General features: G+C 40.9%; 1 protein-coding gene across 3 annotated transcripts in view; it reads left to right on the forward strand.

The window, feature by feature from the left end:
- The first annotated feature begins 360 nt into the window (after positions 1-360).
- Positions 361-14,648, forward strand: part of CTNNB1 (catenin beta 1) — a 37,498-nt gene continuing 23,210 nt past the window's right edge. For all 3 annotated transcript variants that reach the window (XM_037148225.2, XM_037148226.2, XM_037148227.2), the window contains exon 1: positions 361-558. The gene's annotated coding sequence lies outside the window, so the exon portion shown is untranslated. The remainder of the gene's footprint in view (positions 559-14,648) is intronic.

Genomic DNA, 14,648 nt, shown 5'->3' on the forward strand with positions numbered 1-14,648 from the left:
AGCCCCGCGTCCGCTCTCACGGTTCGGGGCACGCGCATGTCCCGGGCATCAGGTTCGGGACAGTGGAAGATCCTGGTACCACCTTCTCCCTACCCTACCCCTGGCTCCCGCCTAGTACCACTGCGCTCTCGCGAGCCGCCCTCCGGTCTGGCAGGGCGGGGCAGCTGTGGGGATCCGTACCGCGGAGCGTCTGGGGAGCGCGCGAGTGCCCCGCCCGGGCCCGGGGCGTTGAGACAGCAGCGGCGGGCTCGGCGGCGCGGGGACTACTTTCCGCGTCCTCTCGAGCCCCGCCCCTTGTCCTCGCGCGGCGGAACGCTCCGCGCTGCGCCGGTGGCGGCAGGATACAGCGGTTTCTGCACGACTTATAAGAGGTCCTTGTGCGGCGCCATTTTAAGCCTCTCGGTCTGTAGCAGTCGCGTTAGACCGGCTGCGAGAGCTGAGAGCGAGGGGAGGCGGAGACGGAGGAACATCCGAGAAGCAGCTCCAGTCCCCGCCGAGCCCCCACCGCAGGCCGAGGACGATCGGACTCCCGCGGCGGGAGGAGCCTGTTCCCCTGAGGTGCTTGGGCGCTCCTTTCCTTACCCTTTTGGAGCTGCTCCCGCTCCGTCTTCGGAGCCAAACTTCGTCGCGGGCGCGCGGTCCCGGCGGTGACTGAGAGCCGGGCCCGGCGCAGCCCGGAGGCCCGGAGTAGGGAGCGTGTTGGGGGCGCCGGGGAGGGGCCGCGCCCCGGGGTGGAGGGCGGTGGCCGGGCCCGGGTTCCGGTCGCGCTGCCCCTCAGGGGCCCTGGGGGGACCGCGCGCGGCGTGGGGGCACCGCGCGCTCGAGGGCGCGTCCGGGAGCTCGGTCGGCCAGCGCGGGGGGCGGGGGTGAGGGGACTGTGGTTTCCGTCCGGGGCTCCGGCCGCGGCCGAGTTTGGGGGAGGGACCCTGCGCCTCGGGATGCGCGGGGGCCAGGGTGGGGGGCGGGGTGGGGCGGGGGACTCCGCCTTCCCATCGGGGAGTTGGGGTACGGACGCTGGGCCTGGGACGCCACCCTAGGTCCTATCTGCCGTGGGGTAGGGCCGGTGGACTTTCTCTCTAGATTTCCTATTTCGTTCTTAAGGACAATTCGTTAGAGCATTCTTGAGAGAATTGTATTTTTTTTTAATATCCTGCCTATGTGAGTTTGGCACAGGCGCTTCTTTAAATCGAAGCAACTTTAAACCTTAGAGGAACCAAACTATTCGTGCAGACGGTGCGATGCGTCAGTAGGTTTGCACGTATAAAATTCCGGTCTCGGCACCTAGGTTTGCTTGTGCCGTGCAGGTGAGCGAAGGCGGCGGGCAGCGCCCTGGGGTACGCAGGGTCCACGGCGGTGGTGTGAGACCCTCGTGAAAAGAAAACACGGGTTCGGGCGGCTGGCGTCCTGTTTCTGAACCGCGGGGTTCAGCCTCCGACGCTTTCGAGAATCTGGTCGTGGAAACTGTTTCTTCACGTAGCCTTGTGGCAGCCAAAGTTGGTGTGTAGAACGCGTTTGCTTTCAAACGGAGCGAGTTGTTCCCCTCGCTACGCAGTTGGCCGAGTGAAATTGTGGCATTGCAACTTCTCTCGGTGTTTTGTCTGGGCCGAGGACTTTGAACAGACACTCGGGAAGTTCAGTTCGCACAGCCCGCTTCTGAAGCCACTCGACTTGAAAGCTTTGGCAGTGGGGTAGAGCCGTTTCCTCGGTTTTCTCTTCCCTTCGGGAGGGCGCATTGTCTCATTCTTGGTATCTTCCAGACATCTGTGGTCTCCCCTCCCCCCTGAGTTGGGGCGCGGTGAATGGAGAGAGACCGGCCTGCTGGTATGCAGGGGTCAGCGAAAGGAAATCGAGGAGTGGTTTAGTGAAATGGGAGCTTTGTATGGTGAATGGTGGTGGCTTAGACTAGACAGCGACTTGAAGAGAGCGCTCCTTTGATGAAGGCTAGGCTAGTGTTCTCCGGATCGCTAAGTTACTGAGTATTTTGTCTGGAATTTAGGGAGCTGTTTCAGTATTGTCACTCGGTGAACGTTCAATACCTTCAGATGTCTTCGTGCTAACTAATCTTCTAGGAACTATTAGGCATAGTTTGAAATGCTGTTTGCATCATGCTACTGTTTAGTATCTGCATAAATTAGTGACAGACTTACACTTTGGAGTTTTTTTTAAAGTTTGAGCTAAGGCTGCTGCTGTTTACTTTTACATTTAAAACCAAAAATCTGGATTTTAACGAAAGTACCTGAAGTTTTATTTGATAATATTTTTTCACAAAATTTGGTTAATTTCCACCCGATATTCATTACTTTGATTGACGTCGTCTCTTTGTTTTGAAGGCCGCATACAAGGACAAAGCCCTAAAGTGACTGCAAAAGTAACTTGAAAACTTGCAGAAGACTATTCTGTAGGATTAAAGGAATGTTGAGACTATTTTAAGTATGAAGTCCTTGGGGGGGGGGGGAGATAAACCGCACTGGGAAGTTTAGGATCGCATGTAATTTGGAGTCCTTGTGGAGTCTCAGGCCTGAGATTCTCCCAGAGCCCAGAACAGTAATTTTAAATAGCTTTCAGGAGAAACCAAGTTTTAAAAAGTAAGGTGACTTAAAAAAAACCCCCTATCTTTTAACAGTGTTCATGTGTCAAGAAGCATCAAAAATTTTTTCTTTTGAACTGATTTTCTGACTACTTTACCAAGATTATGATGTAGAAAAATGCATATTCCGATATTAAAACTTAAACTGTGAATTGAACTTTCCTACTGTTAACTAGTGATGACTGGAATAAAACTGTCCACATAAATGAAGTTCTCTTTTCATAGTTTCCTCCTCCTCCTCAGCAAATTTCTCAAAGGTATTTTGGGATGTACTTAGGAGAAAACCATATGTAGTTATTTGGTTTTTGTTGTTGGGAGGGGTGGGAAGAGGATTGTAAGTATTGTTGCAACTAGGAACATGAACCATACAAAAGTTTGAACATTGTTCTCTTACAAGTTATAAGTAGCAGTGAAAATAAAACCCCAGAAATGGACTGTTAAGTACATTCAGCCAAATGAATCTTTTGTTATTGAAAAGAATACATCTGTCTAGTCATAACATGAATTTGTTTCTCTTTCATCGTTTACTAATTGCTCATAATAATTGTAGATGAGTAGGAGGAAAATTCTGAGTTTGTGCTGTGAGCTTGGTTGGAACCATGGTTGATTGCTAACCCAGGGCAGAAAGGACGAATGCTTTACGGAGAACTTCTAATAAAGAATATTGGTGACTCTTTTGCAGTGCTACATGTTGTCTAGGTTTTTTGTATCCTTTTTGCTGGGAATACAATAGTTTTCTTGAAACAGCTTGACTGAAAACATTTTTATACCATAAAAGTAAATTTAAACACAGGCTAGGAGCTAGAGCATGCAGCTATTGCGTCTTACTACCCTCATTGAGAGGCTCGTGATTTGCAGAATCAGTTCTCATTCTTTGAAAGACTATTGTTTATGCAATACTGTTCTAATTATGAGCGTGATAGATAACTAGGCTAGTGGGCTAAAAATAAATATATACTTAGTTTCCAGAAAAGGAAAATAGGTGATTTGTGTTAATCGGAAGTGAGTGGGCATTAACTTACATAGTTTTACTTCACTTAAGTCAGGAGAAAGTTCTTTATTTCCTTCGTTAATCTAAGAATGTGCTTTTGTATTTCCTGCAAGACTGAGCTTGACTACTTAGTTTGAATCTTACTTAGATCTGGCTGTTGAGGCCTAACCCTGCTATCCCTGCAGTATGTACGATACACTTTCTCCCGGAGGAAAGACTGGCTCGTAAAAGAGGTCAGTCACATTAGGAACACTTTTTTTTTTTAGAGTTTTACTACTTTTTTTTGAAATTTTTAGTTGGGGGCATCTTTTTTTTTAAGGGACATTTTCCCTAAGTCTCCCCAAGCCTGATGGCAGCAGAGGAGGGGAGTGTTGTGGCCTGCTTTTGTCCCATGCTTTGGTCACGTTGAGTGCCCTCCAGTGGGTATAATGCAATGCTTGTGCCTTTTCTCCCCCTGCCCCAGTAAGTTTGGATAGAATATGTTTATGCGTTGTTCTGATGAGAAAGCACCAGTAAGAAACCCTTCAAATTCTGGGATAATTTATTCATATCAATACGGCTAAGTAGAAGGTTGGCTTGAGAAAATGTCTTCTCAACCAGTATTTGCCAGGGAAAGGTCAAAGTAAAATGGATTAAATTTTTGTCACTTTAAATGACAAATCAAAAAACTCAATATAGTAATTCAAAAGTAAAAGATTATCATGTTTAGTCATATTAATGAATTATGGAAACTAAAATTCTCAGAAAAAGTTGATAAAGTGAATAATTATCAGTTTGTCTAAAGTCAGTTCCACAGCAAGACAAGTGAATACTCAACTCATGAATTCATATTATCGAGGAATGTATCTGTGTGTTAGATTCCAGGTAGAAACAGCTAGTTGAGAACTCAAGGATAAAACACCCTAGTGACCATCAAGCCTCATTTGTGAAGAGTTGTGGGCCATGAGGCATTATACCAATATTTCACCCTTTAAGGTTTTCAGTAGAAACCTTTCTCTATGCACCTAAGCTAAAGCTTTCGATATTTCAGTAGTAGCATTTTTTTTTAAATCATCGTTGCAAATCAGATTCCAGTTGGTAACAAAAATTAAACCTATTCCGAATTTAGCTTCTGGTAGTCACATGGTCATTTTATGGGATATTCTCAGTTTAGATTTTTGGGGGGCTTTGTTTTAATGAGTGGTTGAAATGAAATTAGTTGACAGAGCTCTGGCCAGTGTGGCTCAGTTGGTTGGAGTATTGTCTTATAAACCAAAAGGCTGTGGATTGCGGGTTCAATCCCCTATTAGGGGAGACAGCTAATTGATGTTTCTGTCTTTCTTTTCTCTACCCACCAATCTCCCTTTTTTTCCTCTAAAAGCAATGGGAAATGTCCTCTGGTGAAGATTAAAAAAAAAAAAAAAGGTGACAGTAGGGAGGGAAAATGATAGTATTGGTGCTTAATTTTGCTCTTGGAATTTAACATAATGTTGTGGAGACTATGATAATGCTCATTGACAAAAGTATATTCATATATGTTTATATATTTTTTAACAAGGCAAGAATGCCTCAATTGTTTGATTAAATGGTTATTTCAGAAGGGAGTGTGAAGATTTTTATGAGATAAAAATAAATTTGAAAGTTCTTTTCTAAAATTAGGTACATATATAACTTAATGAAAATATTCTACCTATTAGGGGCTTTTGAAATTGGCTACTTCATTACTGTAGCATAAACAATTTTACATTCAAGATAAGCGACTACAGTAAGATTGCTTTCACAAGCCATGTAGGACTGATCTTATATTACAGTGAAAGGGTCTCCTCAGTGTCCCCAGGGCTAGGCTGGTGTGGGGTGACTGGGACTCTGGCGACCACAACAGTGGGCGAGCACTGTTCCCAGCCATTGTGTGGAGACACAGTGCATGTTGTCACATCATCTGATTCCCCCTCAAGAGAAGTGGGAAATCCAGATTAATGTGCATCACTTGATTTGCACATGTCGGTGAATGAAATTCATGTTTTAAGTACAAATTAAATACACCTATTGGCAGGCTACTGCCAGTTAGTAACATCTGCAGTTGTCCCATTTGGACTACATTTTATGATGTTCCTAATAAATGACAGGATAATAGGATTCTGTGGATGTTATAATTTAGGAAATAAGATTTTTAATATTAGGTTCAAGTTGAAGCATTTGGAAAATGCCTTGTATCAATTGACTACAGATTAGAAACTTAAAAGCAAGTTCATATTATTAACTTGTTTGGAAATCTGGGAAATCCACACTTGCAAGTTTAGGAATTCAGATAATTTGGGTTAAGAAAAAGGAGAAATAAATAACTGGGTTCATTACTTGATTATCTTAAGTATAGTTTTTTTTTTTTTACAGTGTATTTTTTTTTTTTAATGGTCTCAAGCTTAATATGTGAAGGCACTTAAAATACTGGACAGATTCTGGCTGTGTATACACAATCATGCCAGCCTGAAATTTTATCGATGTCTTTAAATCATGTCCTGTTTTTCAGCTAAAGTCTGCATTAAGATAGGCATTTAGCTTGCAGACTACATGTTTAAATGGCAAACTGTGGACTGAAAATGCAAATCATAGGCCAACAGTGGTTTTAAGAAGCATAATCTGAAGCTAGTGCTGCAGGCTGCAGTTGTTTTTGTATGACACGGTATAGAATGCAGGCAGAACTAATCAGAGGACTTTTCACAAAACTTTTGTCTCAGGGCACTCACCCCCTCGCCTGTTACACAGTACCCATGTAACTTTATAGAACCACAGTGGAGTTTCTCTTGTAATATTCAAGAAATTTCTTGCCTCTGATTTCTTTTGAACCTGTTGAAAAGACACTCTCCCCCCACCCCCCACCCCCGTAATAGTTTGAAAAGTATGAACAGCTGGCTGATGCTATGGGGGAACTGCTTCAGCACAGCCCCTTTGCTCCCCTGTTTATGTCTCTCATTAATTTCTTCACTAAATAGTTCCATGGTTTTATTTGTGATTTCATAATTAACATATTGCTGGACTGATACTTTCTTTTTAACTGACTTGTAACCAGTATGTTAAGTAATTAGCTAAAAAATTTGGAGTGGGGAATATATTTTTAACCTGCTTAAGTTCTTTCAAGTTTATTGGTCCTCATGGCATATAAACCATATTTATAATTAATAAAACGTAAATGCTGGTAGCTGATACAGCTGGGAAGTCAAAGATGTACAAAAGCTGAAGGTTTAGTTTGATTAATTTCTTTTAATAGAGTTTTATGGATGCTGAAATAATTATGATAGATATGTACATGTAAATGCACTTTATTGTACATTATCCTTGTGAAAATGTGAGAAGTTGGGTTTACTGCAGAATTTCTTGGGAATACAATTTGAAAATCTTAAATGATTGTAGTAATTTACTGTTCAAAGGGGCGGTGGTTGCAAACTGCCTCCCTTCCCCCTCTAAGTATAATTGAGTGGTTTGGGGGTGAGGGTATAGGGACTAAGTCTGTCTTTGAAGTTTTCATCCACTAGATGAATGCCACACGTGTAAGGGAGGAACGAGGGTTTCTTGGAAACATTTTTCAGTCCAACTGACTGGAGGGTTCCAAGTGGAGTTCTAGTCCTGTGTAGAAAGTGCTAATGTGGACGTTTGAGTTCTTTCTTGAGTTACTGCAAGAATGCAGCAATGTTGAAAATTATTTGTACCTAATAGTTCATTTAGACACAAAAGTAATATGTGGGAAACAGTATGCTGACAAACTCTGTAGATTGATTCATAAATTTAGCTTGTTTTCTGGCATTTTGCCTAATTTTAAAGTTTGTTTAGTTTTTAAGTTCAACTATTTTTATTTGGTGGTTGTCCTCTGCAGGTCACTATTTCTCGCCTTAATTCTGCTGTTATTTTTCCTGGATACTGAATTGGAGTGTCAGCCATTCTATTCCCCACAGAATGGGAGATAGCAGGCCAGAAATTTTAAAGGATTAGAAGTCTGGAATACCAGAAGATCAGGCTTGCCCATGAGATAGAGTAACGATAGTTAAGTAGTATTGCTGATAAGTGGAAGCTGGGAAATAGTAAAGTTGGGTCTTTTTTTTTTTTTTTTGTAAGAATACTCATTAATCATGCTTGAGGAATGCCCTGACTAAATGCTAAAGGGCCTGCGGTTTTCTCCTATTGGCTGTTACACACCAGATCATATTACATCTCTTCAGAAAGCCCTAAGAAAGACTTTAACTTTCCTTCTCTAGCTAGTCGCCTTTACCCAGTCAGAAGCTAAGCAGTAATTCCTTCGCCTTCTCCTGAATCTGCATTGAAGGTCCATCTTTATAAGTGGAGGAAATTTGTATTCTGGTCAGAGGCCAGTCCTGACACATGTGTTTTCAAGGACTTTGTTCTTTAGTTACAGCTTACTCTTCTGGACTCTCCTTACCCTCCAAATCCTAATTGTCATTGCTTTTTGTGGTGTCCTTCTCCCACCTTTTATCATCTGAAATCCATTTGTTGTGCCTTCTAGAAATGCACAGTTGTCAGCAAATCCTTTTATTCTCATCCGTTCTGGGAATGTTCTGTTCTGGGAATGTTTTGTTCGCTTACTTGCTCCAACTCTAACCTAGCTTCTCCTCTAATAATGCCACTTCCCTTGCAGCTCTCTCAAGTGGTAAATGTTCTGTCTTGCACACCTTTTTCTGCAGAACCAAGAGGAACAGTGTCTTTTTTTGTTTCTCATCATCACTTCTTGACCATTCTTTTCCAGAATTTTAAGCTTTGATTCTTTGCCATAAAATTATACCACCCACTCCCCCTCTGTATTTCAGTCATCTAGCAACTTTCCTGGGTCATTCCCCTCCTTCCTTGAACACATACTAGCTCCTAACTTCACTGTCTTGTTTTTCATAATTCTTGGTGATATCAGTGTCCATTGTAGAGCAGTGATACTCAAAATGTCATCTGGCCTGTGAACTGTTACCAGTATGAAATGCTATAAGGAGTTTGTGCCAGAATTTAAAACAGCTATGGCACTAAGTTCACTGTTTAATTCATCTGATGATTATTGTTATCATTATTTGTAGCAAGACTTTCTTTAATAAAGAAAGCAGTCAGTGTGTCAGTTTATAATGTGGCACAAGCTCATTAGGTCATTATAGTTTACCACTTTGAGTAACACTGATATAGAGGATGCTTCCATATTCTGGCCTCTTTAATTCCTTGATTTCTTCTCCAGTAATCTTTCTTTTCACTTTTAATTCAACCATACTTTCCCACTGTCATATCCTAGAACCCCTTGTCTTTTACCAATAACTGCTCTCTTCTCCAATATCATTTCAAGTGCCTCCCTCTCTTATTCCTCCAGTAAACACTTCAATTCCAGCAGCCCATCATCCCCACTGGAACCTACAATCTGTCTATGCATCCACCTGAGTTTTCCAGTGTCCCTCACTCTCACAGCTGGATTTCATGCTGAATCATAATCACTTTCTTACATACACTCTCAACAACTTCGTCCCTCCCTAGCTGCATGCCCAATGGTCCCTGGGCTATATTAGTATATACTCCTTTATGATTGTACTTTTTCCTTTCTTCTTAAACCTTCCAATACCACTTAATGTTACTGCTTTCTCTTTCACTAAGTACATTGAATAATTGGAAGAATTCCTGCCTACTCTTATATCTGACTGTGTCCTTCACCTTCTCCCTTGTCACTTGGGATGAAATGTCATGTTTTAAGATAAGGACATCTAGTTCATTTGTACACTGGATCCCATTCTCTCCTGCACTCAGGAATATTCTCTCATTCTCTCTTCTCTCACATCATTGGCTTTTCCTATGAGCATACAAATGTGACGCCATTTATCCCATGTTTAAAAAAGTCTCTTCTTCCTGTCTACCCTTTTACCCACCACTCCAGTTTGCTGCTCTTCACAATAAAACACCTTAAGTCAGTTGCTTATTATGCATTCTTTCCTCTTTCTGTTGAACCCCCCCATTAATGATCATGTTATAAATTTCTAGTTATTAATTTCTAGTTATATTTCAGTTAACCTGTTAGTAGCATTTGACACAGTTGCTTGAAACACTTTTTACTGGGTTCCTAGGCCACCATGTCTGTTAGTGGGTTTTCTTCCTACCTCTCTGGCATTTTCTTCTTAGTCCTTTTTTGCTGTCATCTCCCTGACCTTTATTGAAATGGCCGAGTTTAGATTTTGGACCTTTCCATTTTCATCGTCTGAATACACTGTAGTCTACTAGTTTGAATCAGTACTTAATCTACTTGCTGAAGATTTCCAAATTTGTATCCTTGGTCTGGATTTCTCCCGTAAACTGTAGATCCTAACACCCAACTATTTTTTTCAAGAGTTTGGATGTCTAAGAAGCACTTCATATTCAATATATCTAAAACTGAATTCCCCATTTTCCCTAAAGCTGCTTCTCTTAGTCTTTCCTAAGTAACTGTGCGCTTCCAGTTACTCAAACTTCAGACCTTGCTGTTCTTGATCCATCTTTCTCTTACACCCTATATCCAAAGCCTGTGTGTAAGTTGTGTCCGCTTTCCCTTTGAAATATGTCTGAAATGTAATAAGTTCTCGCCATGGCAATGCCATCTTAATTTGTTGCCAAGATTGCTGCAAAGGCTTTCTAACTGGTCTTTCTGCTCACATGTTCATTTCCCTTAAAGGTGGTCAGGGCAATCCTTTTAAAACAATGTCATGAAATTTTCTGTTCAGAAACCTCCAGGGGTTCACCATCTCATTTAGTAAAAGCACAAACTCCTATGTGTTCAGACCACACTTTCTTTATTCTCTGTCACTTTTCTCCTCTAACTGTGCTGGCCTTTTCTGTTTTTCCTCCGATTAGTCAGTTGTAGTCCTTCATTAACTTCTATCTCCTTTCTTGCTCGTTTTTCCTTAGCACGATGGATATTTTACTTTTTTTCTCTTAGCCTTCCTAGAATGTAAGGTCAGCAAAAATAGATATTTTTGTCTGTTTCCTTCACTGCTTTCTACCCAGTACCCAGATTCATGGTAATGTAGTTGATAAAGTAAATAATTGTGTTGAGTTAATGGCTTTTAGATCTTAATCACCTCATTATGGATCATGCCTAATGACACAAAAATAATATTCCAGACCTTGGCAGAGGTGGTTTCTTTTGTCATTTATGACCTGTGTCACATATGAGTCCCACACTGAGGTCTTCCCTGTTCACCCATTTTACTCGGTCATATTATTATTTTACTTGGTTTGTGGCACTTAATCATACTTTGAAGCATCATTTTACTTGCTTCTGCCATTCTCTTCTCAAGGACTTGCATCCCTGGTACCCATAGCAGTGTCTGTAAGTTATGGGTGCTCAATAAAGGTTTGTTGAGCGGGTATATATTCTAGGATTGGACAACCTTTGTTTCCCTCCAGCTAATGCACCATTTATTTCTCTGTTCTTATTACAGCTTGAAAAGGATAACCTATGGACATGATCGCTCTGCTTTCTTCTTCATTCCCTTCATTTTTTTTCATTGCCAAAAAACAGCTTTTAAAAATGCAGATGGGATTTTGTGGTTCACCTGATTGGACCCTCTTGTGGACTCCCAGTGGCACATAGAATAAAAGGTGCATTCCTTACAAAAGGCTGGAGAGCCCTACATGATCTGGCCATTTTCAACCTCGTCTTACTTGCCCTCACCCTTTTCCACTGTCCAAATTTTAGTTGTTAAAAGATGATCAGGTCTTTCATGGCTCCCAGTTTGTGCATCTGTTATCTCTTGTTTCTGGAATGTTCCTGCTCTGTTCATTACATGCTGGCTCTTTTGCATCCTTCTTCAGATTTCAGTTTGAGGATTACCGACCTCTAGAAGCCTGTGGCCACTCTGAGGCCTTCTGCTTGTGTCAGTCCACTCCCTTCTCCCATTTGTAATTTAGTCGTACACTCACTGCTCTTTATAATTGTTTATTCAGTTGCCTTTTTATTAAGAATACAAGGACCATTTATTTTAATCACCACTGTATACCCAGAACCCATTATACCCCCTGGTATGTGGCAGTTACATAAAAGTTTGTTGAATAAATTAATGAAACATCAATGTGAGAGAGAAACATCAATCAGTTGCCTCATGTACATTCCCTGACTGGGGTGGGGTTTGAACCATCAGCCTTTCTGTATGGGACGATACTCCAACCAACTGAACCACCTGTCCAGGGTAAGAAAGATTTTTAAAGGCATATATGCAGAATGGTCCCTGTTATCCACAGTTTTGCTTTCCAGTTACCTACAGTCAATTGGAGTCCAAAAATATTAAATGGGAAATTTCAGAAGTAAGAAATTCACAAGTTTTAAATTTCACACCCTTCTGGAGTAGTGTGATGTAACCTTGCATTGTTCTGCTCTGTCCTGCCTGAGACATGAATCATCCCTTTGTTCAGCATATACACTTTGTGTACTCTGCCTGCTTGTTAGTTGTAACTTAGTAGCCATCTCAGTAATTAGGCTGATGCAGTATCACAGTGCTTGTGTTCAGGAAAACCTTATTGCATTTACTAATGGTCCTAAAGCACAAGAATAGTGATGCTGCCAAAGAGAAGCCCTAAAGTGCTTTCTTTTGGTGTAAAAAGGTGAACGATCTCAACTTAATGAGGAAAGAAAAAAAAACTGTATGCTGAAGTTGCTGACATCTATGGTAAGAACAAATGTTATGTGTGAAATTGTGAAGAAGGAAAGATAAATTTGTGTTTAGCTGCATCTCAAATTGCAAAAGTTACAGCCACAGTGAGTGGTAAGTGCCTGGTTAAAATAGGAAAGGCATTACATTTGCAGGTGGAAAACATGAACAGAAGAGGTGTTGCAATTGATGGCAGCTCGCTTGGCCAGAAAGCATTGAGCCCATATGAAAATGTCAGCGAAGGATCCCCTGAAACAAGTGGCACCAAGCCATGAATAGGTTTTGAACAGAGAAATATAAAAATTACTGGCATGTTGCGTGTGCTGATGAAGAAGCTGCTGCCACATTTCCGACCGAGTTGAAGAAGTGGATTAAGATTTAGGTACTCTCTATGGTTTCAAGTATTCACTGTGAGCCTTGGTACTTATCCCCTGCAGATAAGGAGGGACTATATATTGAGGCCAAAATCTGGTTTAGCACATTCCCCGTTTTAATGGCCTGGCATTCTCCCAAGTACGTGGTCTGATGTGGCTTTCATACATCACTCATTCCAGTCTTGTTTTTCCACAGAGCTGTTTTTGCAGGTACTATCGAAAAAAGTGTTTGACCTCTCCTAGTAACCTATCAATCCACTTAAAAACCCATGTCTGTTACTGGTCTTCACATTTAGGTTTAATGTACTTAATTAAAATGTAAATTAACTTGCTTTTAGTTTGTTCTCAGGGAAAGTATTTAATAAATAGATCAGGGTGTTGGCCAACTATTGACTACCACCTGTTTTGTGTGGCCTGAGAACTAAGAATGGTTTTTATCATTTTTAATGGCTGGTATAATACCAAAGGAAGGATAATATCTCATGACACATGAAATTATATGAAATTTAAATTTGCAGTTTCAATGAATAAGATTTTAGTGGTGTGTGCATATTGTCTGTGGCTATTTTTGTACTGTAATGGCAGAGTTGAGTAGTTGCAACAGAGCATGTGGCCTACAATATTCACTGTCTGGCTGTTTACAGAAAATTCGCAACCTCTGTTCTAGATGAGATACTTCCTCAGTAGACCTTTCATGTTCCTAAAGGCACTTTAAAAGTCTTTTATGTTATATATAATTGTCGTTGGCTATCTAAGCCCCTAATACATTTTACTTTATTTTGAAGATTTTATTTTTAGAGAGAGGGGAAGGGAAGGAGAAAGAGAGGGAGAGAAATACCAATGTGTGGTTTCCTCTCTATGGCCCCCCCCCCACTACTGGGGACCTGGCCTGCAACCCAGGCATGTGGCTTGACCTGAGACCCTCTGGTTTGAAGGCCTCACTCAATCCACTGAGCTACACCAGCCAGGGCCATTTTATTTGTTCTTTTGTCTACTTTTGAACATTTCTCTTACTGGCACACTCAGTCCTTCAAATATTTAAGAGCCGAATGCACACCCAGTACTTGGAGATAGAACTAAAGGTATAGTTCCAGATGTCACAGAGTTTACTCACTGAGCTTAAAAAAGTCTTGAGTCCCTCCCATTAATTTTACCTATAGCCTGAGCCTAGAGATTAACATCTGGAAACTTCCTTGAAATAAAATACATTTTGTAGCATAACATACTCATGTTTGAAAATTCTTGTCAGCAGTAGCACCATATCTAACTAGGCCCAAAGTCAAAGTATAGAGAATGTAGTGATTCTGTCTTAGTAATAGTATGTATGTTTGTGGGTTGGCTTTTTTTTTTTTTTTTTTACTGTGGTCACTGTTCAGGAGTGTAGTTCCTCAGTAGTACATATAATACTTTTATTTCAAAATTGCTAATAACCCTTCTCGTGGATTTATCTGCAATGTTGACTGTTAAATATTAATTGTCTATAACTTTGGGGGATATGTGATTTGATTAAAAGGGCACATGAACCCTAGGCAGATAGCTCATTTAGTTAGAGTGTCATTGTGATATGACAAGGTTGCAGGTTGCATCCCAGTTAGGAATCAATGAATGAATCAATGAATGAATACATAAATAAGTGAAACAACAAATTAGTGTTTCTCTCTGGCTCTTTCAGTATATTTAAAAAATATTTTTAAAGGGCACATGGCTAAAGTAAACAGACCTGAATTTGAGTTTTAACTGAGCAGTTTATTCATTATACTTATATATTATATACTCTTACATTAACTCCTACTAGTCAGTTTTTTCTTTTGATAATTTGGGAAATTATCAACAGGGAAGATTCGGTGAGATAACATTAAGATCAGAACTAAAGTTGCTAGGCATTTAATTTTGCCACCTTGTTAATAAGTATGTCAAGGATAAAATTAGATGTTCACTTTATATTAAAAGGCAACATCCTAAAATGCTGTAGAAGATACTATTTAAAACAATGTGATTTAATCTGAAGCCTGGTATTTGTGCTCCAACTGATTTTTAGAATAAATACAATGACATTTGTTTGAATATTT

Source organism: Artibeus jamaicensis, unplaced genomic scaffold (genome assembly GCF_021234435.1).
Source record: "Artibeus jamaicensis isolate MK-2021 breed Jamaican fruit bat unplaced genomic scaffold, CSHL_Jam_final contig_519, whole genome shotgun sequence".
NCBI classification, from domain to species: domain Eukaryota; kingdom Metazoa; phylum Chordata; class Mammalia; order Chiroptera; family Phyllostomidae; genus Artibeus; species Artibeus jamaicensis.